Here is a 21,105-nt window from a genome sequence, read left to right as displayed (position 1 = left end):
AGAATCGACTAATCCAATAAAAACGTGTAAATTTGAGTATAGTATCCAACGCAAAAATTCAAATAATCTACTAAATTTTAAACGCGAAAAAAACTGCTTGTCAGCATCTTGACCACCCCTTCGAAAGATAAAACGGTCCGTCCCGAAAGGGTTGACGATGTACGTTTCACTCTAAGTGATCACATATGTGTCAGATAAGTGATTGTTGTAAACTGTGTTATCGGCCCAATGGCTTGACTCTGTATAATTTAGACCTTGAGAACAAGTACGTGCCAATATTTGTGGATTGCCTTTCACAAAGGTGATTGTATATAGATAAAAGGTAAATGAATAAACATCTTGATTAAAATGTGCGTTGTGATCAGGATAAAATAAGCTGCGTTATGTAATGTAGTGAAGTGTATGTATAGTGAAGGTGAAAGTTTGATTGGCTGATTTACAGGCTTGCATATGTAGTGTGTGTTAATGACAAAAAAGCACGAACAGTAATTGTTCTGATTTGACAAACTGCTCTGGGCAAGCACACCATACTCCCATCTGGCAATGTTTCATTATCTCAGAAAATTTCAAATAGAGGACTTAATCACAATATAATCAGAAAAATCGAGGGAATTAATGGTCACTTAATTTTATAGCCGGTACAGGTAAAGTGGGACAACAACACTGATATTCTCTCCAGTGATATTAGTGGATTAAATACCATTATTGCTCTCCAGTTTATATTGTAAAAGCGTTGGTGAAATAATATAAATTGTATATTGTATATACGAACTACACTACAACCTCACTCCCTGGTGATCACACCTTTTTAGAATTCAGTCGGACGTCACAAAGAAAGAGTAATTGGATGTGTTGTTGGTTGTGATTAATTACACCGCATTTCTCAAATGCCACGTTAAGGGCAATGATATACATTCAAATGACCATTTTATTTATCACCTTGTCATATATTTGTTTCGAATACATCCTTAAGCATCTATAGTGATTAGCGATTTAGACAAATGACAGCACTACTTTCAACTGCTTAGGCGTATCATCGATATTTTAGTCTATAACCATAACAAATACTCTCCGAAGAGGAAGACATGGTTTCGCTCTAATAGGGAACTCATTGAGATATCAGCGATTAAAAACTTTAGCTCTTCAAGACGGACAATGTCTTCATTGACTTGCCGAGTCTCAGTGACCGTTATATTGCTCATAGTTTAGTAACTCTGTGTGGAAAACAACCGTAAAATAAAATAATGTCGAAACTCACTAAATCAACGTGTACTATAAATAAACTAGAGTCTGAAATTAAGTATTCAACAATACTTCTCGTTTAGAATGAGAAGAATAAAGTTTACTACATTGTTGAGTTACTATGTTATACTGACTGCATGAAATGACACCTTTGTAGTCAAGCTACCAGTAATGGTATGTCATTGCATAATATGTGGACCCCATATTTAGCGGAAGACTTAAAACAGTCATCGGGAGTCGGTGGTCAGCAGAGCTCCCCCGCAGTAGGCAATTTTACCGTGTGTCCTGTCGACGTTTGAAAATTCTGCCCCGACTACTCATGGCTGCCTTAAATCGTGTTTGCTTCGCGGACGCGTGTACACGTACAATGGCCATCAACATTTTCTCATTCCGTGTACGGGTTAAATTTAGTGCTATAATTTCCGGAAATAATGATTTACTATTAAAAGTTGGTTTCAGTATTAAGCCCAATATCGTGATACTTCAATAAACATTGTAAATTTCCTAATTGTATCAACAGATTGGTTAATCCAATGCCCAATATGGCGATCGAAGACTGTGTCAAAAACTGTATCTACAGTCTAGACCAGCGCTATTAATCACGTGAGCTCAAGCGAAAATGTCATGTTAGGTCAATATAGAGGTCACCGTTTGTCCGGGCACATTTTAAAGTCATTCATCATAGAATTTGTCAATATAGAACCGTTTGTTGATGTCAACCAAGGCCATAGTGTCAAGATACCTGGTATCAATCGACAAACCAGGTATTAACTGCGTAAAAGAACCTGGATTAAAAGCTTGAAAACCATTCATCGGTTGACACCATCCATCATTACATGGCGACTGGTCCAATACTTTGAAATAATATAAATTGTTAAAGCGACCAGCTTAATATAGAATCCTAAATATTCATTCCGAATGCCAAAAAATGTTTTGTCATCAAATTCATAATTATGCTCGTTTACATTCTATCAATTCTTCAGGGAGTCAAGACTTCAGTAGAGAGGTTTGTGATCTATAGAACAACACTTCAGCTGTTCCCTAGGCGGAATTCCACATTTAGAGATGTACTTAGTATACGAATGTACAGCTGGTCGCCGATTTCTTCAACCAAGTTGAACGCTTTACACTCGTGGACAAGAAGTCGTGAGAAGAAATGCACATTTGCAGACAGTAAGCGAGTGAGAGTAGTCTCAAACACAGAATTTAGAAGAAGCCATGAAGTACTACAGGGATATCCAAGTCATCTGTTACTCCATCGTCTGTTTCTGACAAGTGTTACACGCATACTGTAAAAATAATGTCGCTTTCTAAAATACTTCAACACCATGAACAGCAAACCATGACATCTAGCAGGTGTTTTACATTCAAGTAAACTACTGGGGGAATATTGAACATAATCTAAATTTGGAAGGAAAAGTGACAGCTATTCGGAACAGCCCTATGAACTCCCCACTGTGATGTGACAAATTCAATGTGCCCTTGACTTCCACTGTGTTACCCCTTCCCTCTTTCTACCAGCAAAAAATTGAGCTCACTTTCTCCCAATCAAAAGCCCCTACTCCCCGTCCCCTACTAATTGTTTTTCCAACCTTACCGCGACAACAACATTATCCTACTCAGCTGTGCCTTTCTTTCTGAGTTGTCTACTTAGTGATGTTATTTCCCCGCCTGCAGATGACCAAAAACCCACCCTGGCCCGCTATTACCAAACTCTTCCAAACGATAAGTCAAGAAACCGCTAGCGGAAACCTTTGGCTGTACCTGAGTACTACCCATGTCAAAGTAGCGTGTGACCTGTCTCAGGTATAGACAGTACATAATGACAGGCCTTAGCCCTATAAAATACCGTAAACTCGTTGGAGTGTATCCACTAACTTCAAGTACACTCTTTTGTTATCAGAAGGACCACTTAGCGCACGTGGTCAACTGAGCATGACTTATATTGAGGACATATACCCGGTAAGGTATCAGATTACAAAAGATTTCAAAATACTAAAATCTAATAGGCCATTAAACGATGTGTTTAGACCTAAACAAAGTAGTCAACGAAATTTGCTGCCCTCCTACAGGGTTTTGTTTGCACAGAAGTTAACGACATTTTGATAGTTCCATACGATATCACGTCCGGTTTTTATCACTAATCTTGCTTAGCTGATCGTCTCAGATTCCTCTCTATCTCTTCCACGATAAGCGCAATAAAAAATTGACCCATCTCACCTAGCTAAGCTACTGGATAAAGCTATCATTTGTCGGATTTTGAAGACTAAGTTGCCGTAACGGGGAATTGCTGATAATGAAGCCTGAGCAAACACTCTGGAACTTACAGCGTTGTAAACATCATATTTCATAGTCTGAGTCTACAGGTTTAATCTTAGTCTCTAGATGTCAGTTTCTATATGAGCCGTTTGTATCTACACCAGGTATACAAGTTTGTAATACTGCTATACTATCTTCCCTTCATAATGCAAGTTTCGACCATTTCGCCAAAAAGCGGCGATTTTTTGCGAAAGTTGTTTAATGTCAATTTACTGTTTTTGTTCGCCCAGTACTGAATCAGCCCACCCAGTTAAGTTATACAATGTTTTGCTACACGCAATAGTAATGGTAAGTCTATTTACACACAAATACCGCTGACGGTTTAGCACGAAAATTATTCTTGAATGCCCGGTGACAGCTTTGTGGTATACTCACTGACCGAGAGTAATGCGAACATAATCAAAATGTTGAAAGGCTGTGATCTCAATTAACATTAACTGTTAATCCTTGACACTCGATACTTTATCTGGCAGCGTCATATTGTGAATCAACGAATACGCCGCATGATCTAACAACGCAATATCTGTTATCGAGATATAGCTAGGAAAATGTTGTGCTGTACAAGAGTTTTTCACGAATGCGTCGTGAAAAGCATTTTGTTGCGATTTTACTTTTTAAAGTTTTCTTTGAGCAATGAATGAATGAATGAATTGTCCTTACGACTCCATTCTTTATCATTTAGTTTGTTTACAGATGAATAGGTGAAAAAAAAGAATTATGCATTTAAAAGGCATGTTTGCCCGCTCGTATTTTCACGACAACGAAAACGCGAAATGCATAATTTTCGGTGAAGATCGTTTTAGATTCGCAAGTTCTGGATTCCTAAGTTAAACTGGTCTAGCTATCGTGAATTGTCATTCAGCAAAGCTTAAATCACAGTGTCTTTCCATAAAGACAATAGTTAATACCATGACTATAGTGAGATTGGTGATGTTTCTTTTTTTATTTCTAGAAATCCTCCCCTGCATTACCTCCACTCTGATTATGGAAATTAGCATGTCAAAGCCACCAATGACATCCGGGGTACTGTCTTTGTCATTTTTCTGAGAATGAAATCAATGAACTAAAGAATGAATAAATGAATTGATGGATGGATGGGCGATTGATTGATTGATTGATCGATTGTGTTAGTAGGTGAGTGAGGAAGCGAAAGAGTTAGCGAGCAACAGTGACATCAATTTATTTAGCATACAAACACCTTGGACAGGTCTTTTGATCGTTCGTATTTTACTTCAAGTGTGAAGGATGATCAGATTTTCATCACTTGTGAGAACGCTTTGCGTAGCTTGAATGTGATGTATATGATAACAGCAGAGAGTCAACTAAAGAGTCAAGACTACGAAGGAGACTGGTAAGGACCTTCATGACTGATGACAATCAACTTTCAACGTGGACTTGGATATCTTAGCACCTTCCAGTGTTTTTTTTTTACTTCGAAGCTCTTTACATTAAAAAGTAACGACAGCCGGGAATGCTAATGCGACTCTGGCTTTAACGGGCATTTCAACTCTCTTCGTGTGCTAAGCCTTAAAAAGCAGCAACAGCTTAACCTTATAAAGACATATAGCAGATTCTTTGATAGCCTGTCAATAAACTGAATTCGTCGTTGTTGAGCCAATGGGGAACCATCCATGGGAAGAGCAGTATCACCCTATTCCATTGACTTGCTCTGATAAATGCCAAGACATGTCATTGTACGTAATAACTGATTTTCTTTAAACTTTCCCCAAAGCATAGGCAAGAGACAGCGGTTTGAAAACTGTGTCCAAAGAGTGATGTCACCATGCTAAACTGACAATACTGTTTGTTTCTTAACAAAAAGAAGACTGAAACAAAGTCTGACTCAGCAGTTTTTCATTGCATTATTTCATCGCTTGTTCAGCAACCCATTTTCAATCTAATAGGAACGTTTTAGAAATAACCGATGAAAGGATATCAGTTTTTCAGTTTCAATCAGCTCCCTACTTCGTTCAAGGTTGAAATTTGAATATGACTTGCTTCAGTGTGAGCTACACGGAATGAAATATACTCGAAGACGATTTCGATGCAATATATCTCAAGAAATGAGATGGGAACACTGATTTCTCTTATCATGTCACTACAACACACATATAATTGGCAATACATTCACTTTTGTGTGGTCACAAACCTTGAGACTTTTTTTAATACGTAAACCTTGTCCAGTGCATCTTCAAAACACCAATGACACAATATGACTGTTTTTCCTTCTTTTGTTTTGCACAAGTGTGCTTGGCCCTAGATGTAGACAGACAACGGGCTCATCGTACGGACACATCGTTACTTCATCCGGTACGTTAGATTTCTCTTTCATCCATGGTTTGAATCACGCAGAAACTCTTCAGTTTAATCTTCATTGTATTTCCAAAGCAAACATTGCTATAAATAATGACACCGATCAATTGATCTGGGTTTTGGTTCCTAGCTCTCAATCATCATAAACTTTGGAAACTTCCACCATGAATCAGAGATATCGTCGCAGACAGAAATACGGGCAAATGACTCCAGTATGCTTAAACAGATGACACCAAGTGACACTCCCTTGGACCGTGTAAATAATGCTGACTCAAACTGGGGATTATTGTGATAACTACAGCGTTTCGTTTAGTTAGTCACGGTGCGACACTGAGTAATGCCTTCTATTTTGACCATTTCTGGTGCAAAAAGTGTAAACATGTCAATTCCTGGAGACCGAGATAAGAATTATTATTTTCGGTTAGAAGTAGACTGTATGTACCCTATCAATTAATAAAGAATTAGACGTGGTGAAGCTATTTTTATGATGAGGGACTTGTTTGACATAGTCTTGCTTGACATTAACTTTATTCCTGTTTCAGATACGCTACTTATTTGGCAAATTTTTCTGACCTTCTGTCCGTATTTCAAAGAGATATGATACAGAACTTGCAGGTGACGTCCACCTGTTCTGTAATAAACTGTGAGTGTAAATAAGTCATCTAGTCTGATTTTGAATTATTCCTAAACCGTTAAAACCGACTCTTTTCGATAACGTCAACTGGTTTTAAAGTTTAAAGAAAGAACTGTTACAATAGGTTTTGGACCTGACAATATTCATCATCCTGTCTCACTTTAGGAAATATATTTCTGTTCTCATGCTGAACATGAGAATTTTCATGCTTAAGATAGTATACACCTCGAAAGTGAAAGACTTAAACTTTTGCTTAATCTTTCCGTAATAAAACATTCAGCCATTTTCTTACTAAATCAAAATCGGGGTCATCGTATACAAATTTGGTACTAGAGAAACAAATGACCCAAGCTTTATCGATATTTAGAATTCAAAATGGCTGCCATCCCTGTGTTAACTCTATGGAGAAAAAAATAAAATTTTATATTTTCGAAAAACTAAGCCGGTGAAAAGTTTTCTTACACCAAGAAATTTAAAATGAATCCCCACAAGTGGTATATCAGAAAAGAATTGTGAAAGATTGAGAGTCCGAATATCTGTCCCCGAGGAGCGATCCTTAGTTCGTTACCACTATAACAGAGACGAGGTCGAGTCTGTTGACCTTACTTTGGTTATTTTTGGCTTTAGTGATAAATAAATCAATATTCTACAAACTGAAGTACGCCAAGTCATCGACTGGCCGGAAATCTACAAAGTGGCGGTATGTGGAACCGTTATATGTAATGACCGCGTATAAATTTCTGATACGTATACGTCTTCGGAAAAAAAATTGCGTTGTGTACAAGAAATGCTGCACATTGGCAGAATATTTATCTTTACACAGCGAACACAAATAATAGTAAGTTAAACAAGAAGAAGGTTCGGTTCCTTTAACGGGGACAAACAATAGATGTAGTGGATTTGTTCTCATTCGTCGGTGGCGTCCAATCGGAAAACTGCAGTTTCTTTTATATAGAACAGACAACTAATTAATCGTATACCATATGGTAATTATGGGTTTCTCAAAGTCTGTATTCATTCATGCTACGATGTCATACCGGTGATTTGCGCTCGACCTTTGTATAGTTGCCCGCGCCCTTTCGTATACCAAGTGCACAGCTATACTGTCAAATTAAGGAGCTGCACATCTCCGAAGTTGCCATCCGAAACTTGGATATAAATATTCTGAGAATAAAATGTCCATGAGGGAGAACGGGGCTCATCATGATGGTGTCTATGGTCGCCATAAATTAGAATTACAGATTAAGTCTTCTGTCACAACTTAACAGAACTGATAAACGTTCCGCTTTTGCAACGTCGTGAACAAACTCTAAAATAATTTGAATGAATTAGTGCTTAGTTATGGTGGTCTAATTCACACGGCATCTGTTACACTTTTTTAGGGGTAAATGCACTTATCGGGCACCATGGCATTTGGCGTCAGGAATTGAGTCCTAATTACACAAATTATGAATATTGATAGCAAGGAGGTTGGATCACATATTGTAAATGCTGATATTATAATGGCGATTGGGACTGAATGTTTACTCTTTTTTCTTGTAAAATTTAGAGATACTTCTACATTTCGACATGAACCACAAAGCTTTGTACTCATGACAGAAATGTACATGTGGTTTTTCTATCATAGCTGCACTGTAAATCCATGTTACCAGGCAATTTAAGGGGTGTAAGGGTTAAGAGTTAACGTTAAACGCAGACAATGTTTAAACTTTGTTTCATATATGGTTTAATTTTAACTAGGCAGTCCATCAATTTCGAACGACAAATACCACTCGTCTCCGTAAATTTGATGAAGAGAATGTCCTCCCTGGGCAATTTAGTTAAAATTGATATGGCAGTCAGGCATACCCTGAGAAAAATATGTTGATAATGAGAATTTAAAGATTGTGACAGACAAAGAGCGAAGAGTGATTATTAATAAAAATTCCACACAATCATAGTGTGTGCTTGATTTGTCCGATTCTATATATAGATTGGGAGTATTCAATAGTCAACATATCTTACAGGTTTTCAAGCGCCTCTATATTTTATAATTGCTAAACTGCTCGGATGAGAACAGAGATGGTGACATTCTACGACAACGACGTTGCAGGAGTCGTGTTTTGGTTTCATATCGTGATTTGTTGTGTGATTTCTTGTATTTTACTCTGGAATGCTGTTTCTTGTTTTACTACCGCATATCTTGTTGAAATGAGTGGTGTTCAAATTTTCAACAAGGCCTGTGTGTTATCGTATGCGCCTCGAAATTGAAAGACTTAAACTTCGCCAAAACTTTCCGAAATGAAACATTCAACCGTACTCTCACCAAATTAAGAATAAAAATTAGGGGTCACTGGGCAAATTTTGGTTCTATGGAAACAAATCACCCACGCAACATTTACCGATATTTGAAATTCAAAGTAGTCGCCATCCCTGTGTTAACTGTATAGGGAAAATAACATTTTTGATGTTCGAAAACTTAGACGGTGAAAATTTTTCCTCAACAGCCTTAATGAACTCCCATAAGTGGTAGACCAGAAAAAGAATTGAACAATTTGACAGCCCGAATATTTGTGTCCGAGGCACATATTGCGGAGGAGAATTAATTTGTTAACAATAACATTGCAAATTGTACAAAGTAAAATTATCATCAAAAGTTATCGCTATTGTCTCTTTAAGTAAATCCTAACATACAAATGGTGAGTTGGTATATTTCATGTAATGACGTGATTGTATAGCTACATTCTGTGGTCTTTTGTGTGGACATAAAAAAATATTACGTGATAATAATTCACCGCAGGCTACGTGCATATAATGACGCTATTGTATCATTGCACTTGGAGGCATTGTAAATGACCAGCGCTCCAATTAGCGATCTACCAATCAGACGAGTTTGCACGGAGGAATCGGTACTACAATTACGCGTTAGAAACAAAATCAAGACAAACGCTCTTTGACTCTCTTCTCGTCTGCTTTCCTTTCTTTTGTTTTTTCCCCTTTCACATGCGATATTTCTCTCCTTGATACCCTTTTCATGATGAAACGCCCTATATATATAATAATGGTTTGCGTGTTTTTTTTCTGTTCAAATGTTGATACATTTTCAAAATAGGGAATTGTTTGTATAAGTATTGCTATGGACATGAGCTCGACCTTGAAGTGTAGCTGCCTCTCGAATTTAATGCACAACTCACGGCAGACACGCCACTGATGTGCTCTGTAATGCATGACATGCGTAACGTACGTTACATATTCGTAACGTGTAAATATAGCTCGTAAATAAACAAAACAAGCAAGCAAACACAGTCTCCATGGTCGACTTAAAGTTGATTAACAACTCTATAACAAGCATAACAATAATGGTGAATGACTGCCACAAGCATTCAGGTGGTTTTCCGACATGGGTTTTTTCTCTTACATTTCGATTATCATTGATTTTTAACTCTAAAAACCTCCGGACCTGTCAGAAAACCACCACAGCTATGGACTCACAGCTACACTTCGTTCAAATATGGCCACATCTTTCATCGCTTTATTCCATAGCGTGAATGCGCTATACGGACTCATTAACTAAATATTGACTGAAGGGCTTCTGTAACAGCTGATGGCAACTCGTGCATCACATCAATCGTCAACCTGCTGAAAGGGTTCTATAGTTCTGAAATTTCGTTGTGCATCTTAACTCATCGTAAGTCGAAATATTCCACCTTGGACCGTTGCGCGTACAGATATACGACAAAATTACTTCTAACTGCTAACAAATTGGTAACTGAATCTGATTCACAACTTAATGACTTCGGCATTTTAATTTTACCCCTGACTAATGATGTAAGCAGAGAGTGTTTTTCTAGTAATCCTCCTCATAATCTCAGGCCCACCTTGGTCTGAGCTTTAATTTAAATGCATCTGGTTTGATATGAGCAAAGGGAATCGGTCTTTGTACCAAATTAATAGGTATACACGTCCATTAATGGTAATTAGGGATGCTAGCGGTTATGCAGCATGTCGACTGTTCTGAACACAGAAATGAAAACACACAATGGAACTATTCCTATTGAAAGTGAAATTCATCAAGATATATAAAGTTCTTTACTTATCATGTTCATGAACTCATTCAACCAAATATGCACCTTTTTCTCAAAAGGAAAGTTCTATAGTGGTCTTGCGGGTCTTCTCTCGATTAAAAGCAATGGACAATTTCAGATTGCCTTAATATTACCTATCGTCTTAAGTGTACTATTACAATATAGATGTACTGTTGCCAGAAAATATTTTACCTAAGTCAAAAAATCCTCAGAAAATGTACTATCTCTGTATCAAACTGAGAAAAGGCTATAGGAAAACACATAGAGGCGAGATCGTTAGACACAGCTAGACAGGCATGTGTTTGCTTACTGATTATTTATAATTGTTTAGGTGAACAAGTATGGCTTGCATACCTGAATGCATGGAAACATCCTTCATAAAAATTCTAGGGGTGAAAATGTCAATCCTTATAAATAATTTCAGTGTGTGAAACCAAAGTTCATGAAATATCAATCGGGTTGAATCATTTCAATATGGCCGACAAAAGTCTTCATAGGTAAATATAGGCAGTCCGTTTAACCAACGTAACCGATTCGGGCGTTGAGGGTTGACCAAGATTGCTGTACAGAACACGGGAAGGAGTATTAGACACCATGGATTTATGTAGGTTCCTTGTTTATGGAACAAATCTGTTCAGAATTTTCTCACAACCGTTTGGAAAATCTTTGAATGAAGCAGATATGCTGGAAAGTAGTAAGCTAACGGCGTTGAGTCTACGTCCTGATGTGCAGATAAAAAAATAACGATCCGCAGTTTCAGTTCCTAGAACAGTGGACTATTGGCATAAAAATTGATATTTTGTATGTTTGTATTTTACTCCAATTCCCTCTTAGCACAATCGATTGCAGAAATAAAACACTAGCGAACCTCACTCAACTCTACAGCAGAGGAGCACGAACAACCAATAACACTGTCAGTGTATATTTTCACTGATGCTCCCATTACACTCCATCGTTCCTGACCCGAAACAAGGAAGAGAGACTCTGTTTACAAAAAAGCAAGCACATCAAATATGAACCCGTGTCAACCACTGACCAACCAAATGTTCGCAAGCAAGGCGTTGCTATTTCCTGCGAATGAGTGTGAATTTTTCACAAATACCTTCAAAGGTGTTTAACAATTCATCGCCACGACCGACTCTGTTGATGTTATCTTCGGCGTTTTAGATGGGCTTTTGGCGACTCTAACACTGAGCAGTTATTGTCGATAACTCTTGCCAACAGGCACATAGTTTAAATTACCTCCAACGCCAGTGTCTGGATAATTGAACCATTTGCGATTTCTCCACACAAACGCTTTTCCCAACCCAGTCCGTGCACTTTTTAAATTCATCTATTGTGCACGACTTAAAGAGTTTGTCAGTGACCTCGCGAAGAAACCTGCCATATTCTGTTTGAATAGCCCATTTTACTGTTGACCCAGATTTATAATTCACTACGGCATACAGAGTAACAAAATTATCATGCACCGAACGAGAGTTCATTTGGGTTTACGGATTGTCACAGGCTGTGCAAATGTAATGGCAACACAACTTAAAGGATTTGACAGTAATAATCAAATGACAAAATATTTAACATGACGTCATCACTAGTATATGTTACGCAATGGCAATACACCTGTCATCAATCTAACAACAACATGGAAAATTACATGAAGAACTAATCTGAACTGTTGAAAACACTATTACACGACTCCACTGTGCCACTGGTTCTAGAAGTGAATCATATGAGCAAAAATGACATGGAATGTGATAGTTAAGTAGTTAAGCATGAGAGAGAGAGAGAGAGAGAGAGAGAGAGAGAGAGAGAGAGAGAAGAGAGAGAGAGAGAGAGAGAGAGAGAGAGAGAGAGAGAGAGAGAGAGAGAGAGAGAGAGAGAGAGAGAGTATGGTCACCTACACTCAGTATGCACCAGGCGCAATGCCAGGAAAATCAGGTTTGTATTGCGATAGAACTTTCCAAAGGTCTTTTAAGTTCTCAACGTTGATATCCTAGGCGTTTTTGTCAAATAAGTGCCACCTCAATACATTCTTGAGACACGGTAATGAAGTTATATGAGACTGCTGACTTGCTTTGTAAGTACAGTCATTCATACGGTGCAACAACAGCATGGCGTCTTGCACATGTGAATGGGCACATCGATATATCTTGATCAGTGCAGAAGGGGAGGCTTTATTTGTTTTCAACCTCATCCTATGCGTAGAATGGATAATAGCGTTAAATGCGAAAAGGCGAAAAGAAAGAGCTGCGTAGTATCGGCGGAAGCCGATCGATGACAGTGTTCAATGTTACGCCGATACAGCGAAACAAAAAGGTGCAAATTTATAGCGATAGACAGTTGGTGTCGTCCTCTAATTCACGGCTGTGATTATAACTTTGAGACAAGCGCCGAGGCTATTTTCATCACACTTTAGACTGCTGGCTGGAAGGCAATTCCCGCGTCTTGTTGGTGACACTTATTTCTGAAAGCATACGCAATGAAGCGAAAGACACTATCATTGTTCAAAGTCTGACAAATTAGAGAAACGAGGAGAGGTCTTTTTTAAAAAGGAGTAGCATATAGCGGCAAATTCAGGACTTGCAAACGGCAAATTCAGAACTTGCAAGCAAGTAGACACAATCACATTGTACCATTCTCCATACAGGTGGGTAGAGTGGAAATCGCGTAATAAATTATTGAAGACGTTTTCACAATTTGAACACAGTCACAGAACCAGTGTACACTAGTCTTGAAAACGCACAGCAGTTACCATAAAAGTCACATTAGCATCCTATGCACAGGTAGATTTGGCGCCAAAACCCTCAAATGTGTTCAGAGGTCGCTGGGCCACCGGATAGATGTAAGATAACAGTCAAGTACCGGTTGAACGCATGCGCAACTTGTCTGTCTTGCATAGCTCATACCATGGAGTAACACACAGGCATGCTTACACTATCGCCATAAACTGGCGTTGGTAGGTAGGCTGGAAAATGATGCATGATCTAACTCCTTAATCTAGCTTTGTAAAAATCTGGCATGGTTCATTTCTTTCCCAGGTTCGAATTCACAAAAATTTACACGTATTGTCGAAAAAATAAACTCGGCGAATTGTTCTCCGGGCACGCATTCAGTCAACAAAAATTAAATAGGTCCGATTTTACGTCCATGGTCCGTGTCATGCCACAGTGACAATTAGTTTATGATTTCGTGTAGCTTTGCGATGAACACGGTCTTAGTCTTACTGGATCACTTTCCGATACCAACTATTATTTTGCACTGATCGAAATGGCGGACTGGTATTAATGCCTCTGACCATGGAGGTAAAGAGAGATTTACCTCCATGCTCTGATGCACAATCATTAAATAAACTTTGAAGAGATAACTAGCAGATTTCAATGTTTGTGGAAAGCAGATAAGGTTCGCAAGCCCTGTAAGGACATCAAAACTGTTGCATGGCTATATCCTATTTCACTGTCAACTTGAAATCAAACTGCCAAATACCGTTTGTTACTCAATCATAGATAGTGAACGATTTGTGTAAATGAGACTATGTGTGGGCGTGACGTAGCTCTTATTGAAGAGAGTACTACTATACCGTGGTGGGGATATTGTCACTAGCGGTCTATTTACCGTGGTGGGGATATTGTCACTAGCGGTCTATTTATAGAATCAAGGTGTTAAATTGACTTCATTTCCGACAAGGTCCGGCGAGATTCAACGAGCGCCAGCGAAGTTTCCGTCAGTGTGCTCAGGTGCTATTTCCAATCACGGAGCTAAAAATGTTTCTAGCTCCATGTTCCAATGAATAGCCCCTAATCAGTCGAAAAGCCATCTAGCAAATCAATCTTAGGAAATCAGCCTTAACAAATGATTCTTAATAAAGAAAGTAAATATAACAATGGACACATTGTATCACACAATACCTACTGTATAAAACGCGCGCCTATAATAAATATTACTTGCGAAATTGACCAAAATGTTTTGCATTTTTGAAGAATCTCTTCGCACACAATGAACACTAGGACTTGAGGGGGTGGTGCAATTAGTTCATTTGTTGAGTGAATTATCTTTTGGGGGTTTTGACTATCACATACAAATACAGAATACTAGAATATGGTATTTTTGTATTCCTGGTAGCCAGAAATGTACTTTCTCGCTTTAGGTGTCCTCAAAATCCCGCTTTCTACATCAATTTTCTGTCAAATCATCACAGTGCGTGTTTTAAGTTTTCCTTTCCTTATAAATAACAAATCTAGATTTAACAGTTTTAAACCAGTTTTTCCTAGACCAGCAAATTTTTCATATCGCGGACCCGGATGCAGTTCTTTCCTACCTCCATTGTTATATATAAAACCATAGACAGTAGAGATGATGATAAAACTTCGATTATTGCTGAGCGTGCTCTTTACAGAATGGCCTTACATAATGCCCCTCCCTCCCCTCCGTTACTGCATCGATTTGTTGTCAGTTATTTTCAAGGGTCATTATTTCTTAAAACAACTATTGGAGTAACATCGCCTGTTTACAAGAGATTATGCGGAAGAAATCGATTGTAGCCATTGCCTTGTAGCCACAAGTATTGTATGCTTACGACGTCTGCTTGTAAATAAAGTTGTGTGAAGGTAGACTGAAAGTCCTAGTTTTACCAGAGAGGTCGAGCCCCTATGTTACAATTGGACAATTGTTTGTCCACAGATATTTCCACAGCGACGCCGGTTCACATCCGACTGTTCGCCCGATTCAAACAACACATCAATTATGTCGTCGTTGTCAGAAACGCACTTTTGTGATCCGAGACTCAATCGTAGCGTTGTTCGATGTGTTTGCCAGCGATCACGTCTGGCACATTTCAACTGACCCCTCAGACTCCCAGCTTTTATACACTATGCCGGAGAGGTCGGGACGTTGAGTAGCTCAGCTGGTCAGTACAGCTTAATCTCTAGGGACTTTACATAAATATAACTTCGATATCGACGGATACACTGGCCATCGACATGCCACCACGGTGTTGCGGTGGTCGACTGTAGTTTCGCTTGTTTACCTGTGCATGTGTACACAGGCATAGAATAAACTAATTTCAATGAGTGGAAATCAACTGAATTCAGGGAAATATAAACCTAGAGACCAGAATCTAGATAGGGACATGCGAGTCCAAACAGCTGTGGAAGACCGTGGGAAACCATCCACAATCCGAACCAACTACACACACAGTACCGTTGAACACAAATGCTCTTGAAAGTGCAAACAAAGAGGCTCATTGGAATGACAAAGAAGACAGAGGCCTGGCATCTAACCTCGTACTGAAATATCACATTGTCTCAGGACTTTAAGGGTATTGATTCCCTGAGATAACTCCTCGGGAGGGGTCATACTGCAAGCATTAGGAAACACGACCTCATTATAATGACTTTTAAGAATAATAATTGTGTGTTTCGATGCGTGTGTGACACGAAAAATCTGCACATTCAGAAAGGTAGAAACCGACTCCACATGAAGTGTGTGCACACATCCCGGACACAGACGCCGCACGCGACCCCGGGGTGGCCAGCCATGGCAAGTTTGATGTTTGCTATGAATGGGGACAGTGTAGTAGCCCTTGGGCGGAGAGAGGATGGGGGAAATGACGGTGAAATACTCATATATCTGCTGCCACAGCTGCTTAACTCCATGCAAACGGCTGTCACAGGATCTGTCAACGATTGTCTGTGAACGGGTCAGAACTTAAAATGGCTACCGTTCTGAAGGACGAAACGTACTTTATCCCTGCACTCTGATATCAGACTAATTATTAATAAACATAGTCAGGTATTACCCAGTAACAGCTTATGCCAGATATAGATTTTTTGCTCGACACAAGCTGATATTGAACATTTGTATTTAAACGATTGCATTGTACACAATCATATACAGCGCACCTATGATATCGAATGGTAGGAAGTGAGAATTGCATAATACTCACCGAGTACTCACAGAATGCGGGCTCCTCGATACAAGGGTAAATCGATGAAGGATCACCGATAGAACATCGATAAACGTGTCCTGCTACCGGCCACGCTGTACGGTAAATGAACTTTAACCAGTGTTAACATACTCGTTTGTGCGATCTCCTCACGATACCACGGTCTCACGTACGCGTATGGCACAAGTACTCATGTTCACAGAGTGGCGCCCTCTATTTTGACTCGGTCGGCGTACCTTACATGAGTAGAGCCGAATAATACAAAAATGACTTGAATAACAAAGATGATTTTGATACTTTCAAATACCTTGAAATTCAGCAATATAAAAAATAAACACGGCGCGTTCGAGGAGAAAAATCAGATCAATCAAACATGAACAAAGTTTAATATATGTATGGCATTAATGATTGGATTGTGACGAAACCACCTGTTGCTTCGTCTTCGGGTAAAGCCGCAGCTTTCTCGAACAGAATCAAGACTGTAGGCTAATATTCGGACGAATAGAAACCATTTATCAATCAATGTAATTTCAAATACTCATCTAAAATCCTTCTAAGATTTAGGCCTAAATTTGCCTTTTCACAACTTTCCAAAATATAAACCCAGGAACATTCGGTGTTAGCATGATGTAATAATGGTAACAATGTTGCCAGACCCACGTGACTGTTCTCTCTGGTGATCGTTAACCTCACATTGGCAGAAATAACGTAAGAGTAAGATACGGGTAATAGTAGACAGTCACAGATAGACAGACGCACACACAGACACAGACAGACACATGATAAACGAGAAAGACAGGCACACATCGCAAACACAGACAGACACAGACAGACAGACAGACAGACAGACAGAGACACACTGATACATACATAAGATATGTATGTATATATATATAAAATATATGTGTATATATATATATATATATATATATATATATATATATATATATATATATGTCTACATCACGAAAAATAGTCTGACGTCACAGAATGAAACAGCAAGAGTCAACTACGTATACGGTCACTCACTGCGGAGTGCAGTGAATAAACACTACTCTGTTTGAATATGCCTCGATGTACAGAATGGGTTTGCCTTTATGAATGTCTTTACCGAGAAAATAACATTTGTGTTCACTGTTGTGAAGTTATGTAATATTTTTAAGGGGTTACCAAGGGCACGGGCCTATTTATTGTCGTTTGCGATATTGTTCCGGTCTTTCTAGTTCCAAATTCTTTGCAACGCACACTGACACATTTGAAGAGTTTTTCGCTATTAGATTGAAGTCATCTGTTTTCCGCTAGATACTCTATCAGAAGTGTTTAGATATCATGATAGATAGAAATATATCACGATCAGAATTATTATTGGAACTATTGCTCTGTGAAACAATGAAAGAAATCGGTACGTTTTTCCCCACCAGAGGTATTAGATACACTATAACGTTGTTTTGTCTACTTGAGAGAATTTATGATATTAATTAAACTGCCAATTATGTTTATTGGAATTGCGCTTTCTTTCGTCGGTCATACCTATCACCACGTCACGGCATTGCTCGCCTGAAAGTAGAGAAAGAAAATTTCTGACTCGAGAGAGTTGATAAGTTGATAAAGTCGGAGAACTTGTGGCTACATTATAGAGCTTGTTTCTGAGTAGAAATTGTACTACAATGGGCTTGCATGGTGGCATGGCCATTGCGCAGAATGTTATATCGTTAAATGCTTTCAGGAAAAGTCATACTCCCGAAGTTCCCGACGCATTTTTACCAGCAAAATTGGAAAAGAATGCCTGTACAGTGGAATTCGATCGAGTGTCCGGTTTGCCTTGCAGAGCTTGACGAGTCTACATGTTGCATATCATTAGGTGGAAATCAACATCACAGACACTTCATATCCAAAGGATGGGGTAATTTCTGTAAGATCAAGTACGCGTGGGCAGACCTTACTTTGTATCAGAAATGTCAAATAATTGGCTCAATTTCGCGGAACCTGTGTTGGATGAAAATTGATATTGTGCTCAGAATTATTTCATAGTTGGCATGTGAGTCTGCCAAAGTCTTCTATCGTCGCCCATTTCTATAGTTTAACACTAGAAGTTACTATAATAGATCTCTGCATGATATACCATCCTCTGTTGCATGTGTCACAATATCCTACCTTGAGGCCGTACCAAAAAGAGTGGCGAATTCTCTGTAGTTTACATGAAGTCCAAGACATAGGGTGTGTTTCTGATTCTAATTACCTTACAAAACGCGATTGTTTTACCTTTATTGTATTCTTGAGCTCTAGCTACAGGCTAGACTTGGTTAAAGTCTGTGATTTGTGAATGTTTGAGTGGAGTGAACGCGACGATTTGTTTTATTTTCATGTGAAACGCGTGAGTGGAGTGGACGCTATTCAGGGGAGTTTCACCCGGAATCACAAGAATCCGGCAGAAACTAACTCACTACTGCGCAGACTCAAAAGTAACGCATTAGGCCTATATCGCTAGGAAAACCTGGCAAGGGCTGCCAAATTCGGAATAGGTTTAATTTGTACGAAATAGGAGAGACAAGAGAAACTATTTTAAATGATTTTGTTTTTTTGAAATTCACCGACTTGAACCAAGTCTAGCTATGTACAGGCATGAAAATACCAAAACCAGCCACGGCTGCAGCAGTAAATCTGACACGGAGCAAAATGACGACAATAATTTTCATCTGTCCAAAACTGCACAGTACGTTCAAGTAATTTTACAGATACTAATATTTTTTGCCTTGCTTAGCGCATTTTCATTTAAAAATTTAGGACACTTCTCCCAGGGAACGAAAAAGAAAACTATTTTGCCAATCTATATCAAACGCGGTTGTAGATGAGAAAAAAAGACCTTATTTTGGCCTAACAGTGATTTTGTGACGGGGTATGGGGCTGGGTAAACTTTGTCGGTAAAGTCCTTGCAGTTTTCTACCATTGATGTTCTCGTCAGCTAAATTGTGTATATTTTCCACTTCTGAATTTTGAAAGACTCACCTTATCTGATTCCAACGTCGTTAGGGACCGTCTCAGATTGTCGCAGAAGTTCAAGAAACGAAATTTCTTCGTTTAGATCAAAACCCCCTCCCCCCTCCCCCTAAACGAAACTTCAAAAGTGCGAAATGTTCATGTCTGCCTGAGAGTACAATGTTGCATTTTGCTATAGCTACTAAAGACGTATTCCCCTTGCCACATTACAACGTTAAAGAAACCGAGGCTTGGTCTGCAATGCCCTAATGCCAGCACTTGCAAATGCAGTAACATCTGAGTAATCGTCATACGGTTCAGGCGATTTACCCATATACGGATATCCCTCACTTGTTATAGGAAACCCTGTCCAGTTCTGGCCGTTCCAGTATACATTGACTCTTTGATTGCATTGTCGCAGACACTTGCTTTGATTCCTTACAGCGAATATGGCTTCGGTTATATCTGAGTCTGTTTACATGGTGGTTTTTCCTCACCAGGTAGACATATAGCTAGAGTCACTCCGGCGAGAAACTTTGACATGGGGGCCCAGGCGTGTTCAATCATATTAAAACGACTATGACCAGGTGCATAACAAGTGAGAATAAAGACATCTAGTTTAGAGCAGACGCTTATAAATAGCACATTTTAAAAAATAATACTTTTTGTCTTTGAATAATTTGATGAATGAAAGGTTTAGGATACAATGTTACTATCGGTAAATTGTGTTTGGGGAACGAACGAGATGGAAACAGTTACAAAGTTGTTGGCACGAGTGTGCATTTTTGTCTTTAATTTAAAATAAACACACGAAAACTTGTGATCACAAAATAAAAGTGCGAAAGTGAAGTTCACTAATTGAATGGAGGTCAAATCCCCTCCCCCCCTAAACGAATGAATTTCGCTTTTTGAACTTCTGCGACAATCTGAGACGGTCCCTTACATTGCGCTGTGCAGTCGTCACACTGTGCTACCTACTATGCAACGAACATCTGCAGACGACAATTTGTCCTGCGCAAAATAGGTGCGCATTATTTAAATGACGTCATTCATATGTGGCTATCTTTTATCATCATTTTAAAAATATCTGATGTTATTCAAACACATAATCTATGACAGCATTTGATTATGAATCGATTGAAACGTTAGACAATTCACTGAAATTCCACAAAATCAATTCGTGATTTAAAACAATATCAGATCTCTATTTCTGCCTACAAATTTAAATTTCCACTATATGAGAACTCTGCACGGTCCCTTTCATGTGGGCCTGGTTTTTCGATAGTCACGTGGTGTGCATAGATCGCATGAACAACACTGGAACTGTTTTAAAATTTATGTTGATTTCTGAGTTTGCATATTTTTGTGTGTAAGGACACCGTCTACTATTTCTGTCACCCAGATATTACTTGACGTCTTGGAGGCCTTCTTGAAAACGTAGAGCTCAATTCAAAGTCTTATCCTTCTTCTGCAATAGAGATACTGTAGTTTCTCTTTCTATTGCAAACAGTACCAAAATGTTGCCTTGCTATCTCGCGTGCTGTTGACACATCAATGACATCCTCTGATAAGATTACCACATCAGGCTTTGATGATGCATTATGGGGTACATTACATTA

The 21,105-nt window shown here is 38.8% G+C and overlaps 1 protein-coding gene across 1 annotated transcript in view; it reads right to left on the bottom strand.

The window, feature by feature from the left end:
• Positions 1-16,710, bottom strand: part of LOC139133049 (axotactin-like) — a 37,535-nt gene extending 20,825 nt beyond the window's left edge. The window contains exon 1 of the mRNA XM_070699448.1: positions 16,511-16,710. The gene's annotated coding sequence lies outside the window, so the exon portion shown is untranslated. The remainder of the gene's footprint in view (positions 1-16,510) is intronic.
• Between the last annotated feature and the right edge of the window lie 4,395 nt (positions 16,711-21,105).

The sequence above is a fragment of the Ptychodera flava genome, chromosome 5, assembly GCF_041260155.1.
Source record: "Ptychodera flava strain L36383 chromosome 5, AS_Pfla_20210202, whole genome shotgun sequence".
Lineage (NCBI taxonomy): Eukaryota > Metazoa > Hemichordata > Enteropneusta > Ptychoderidae > Ptychodera > Ptychodera flava.
This window is presented reverse-complemented; position numbering and strand designations above follow the sequence as displayed.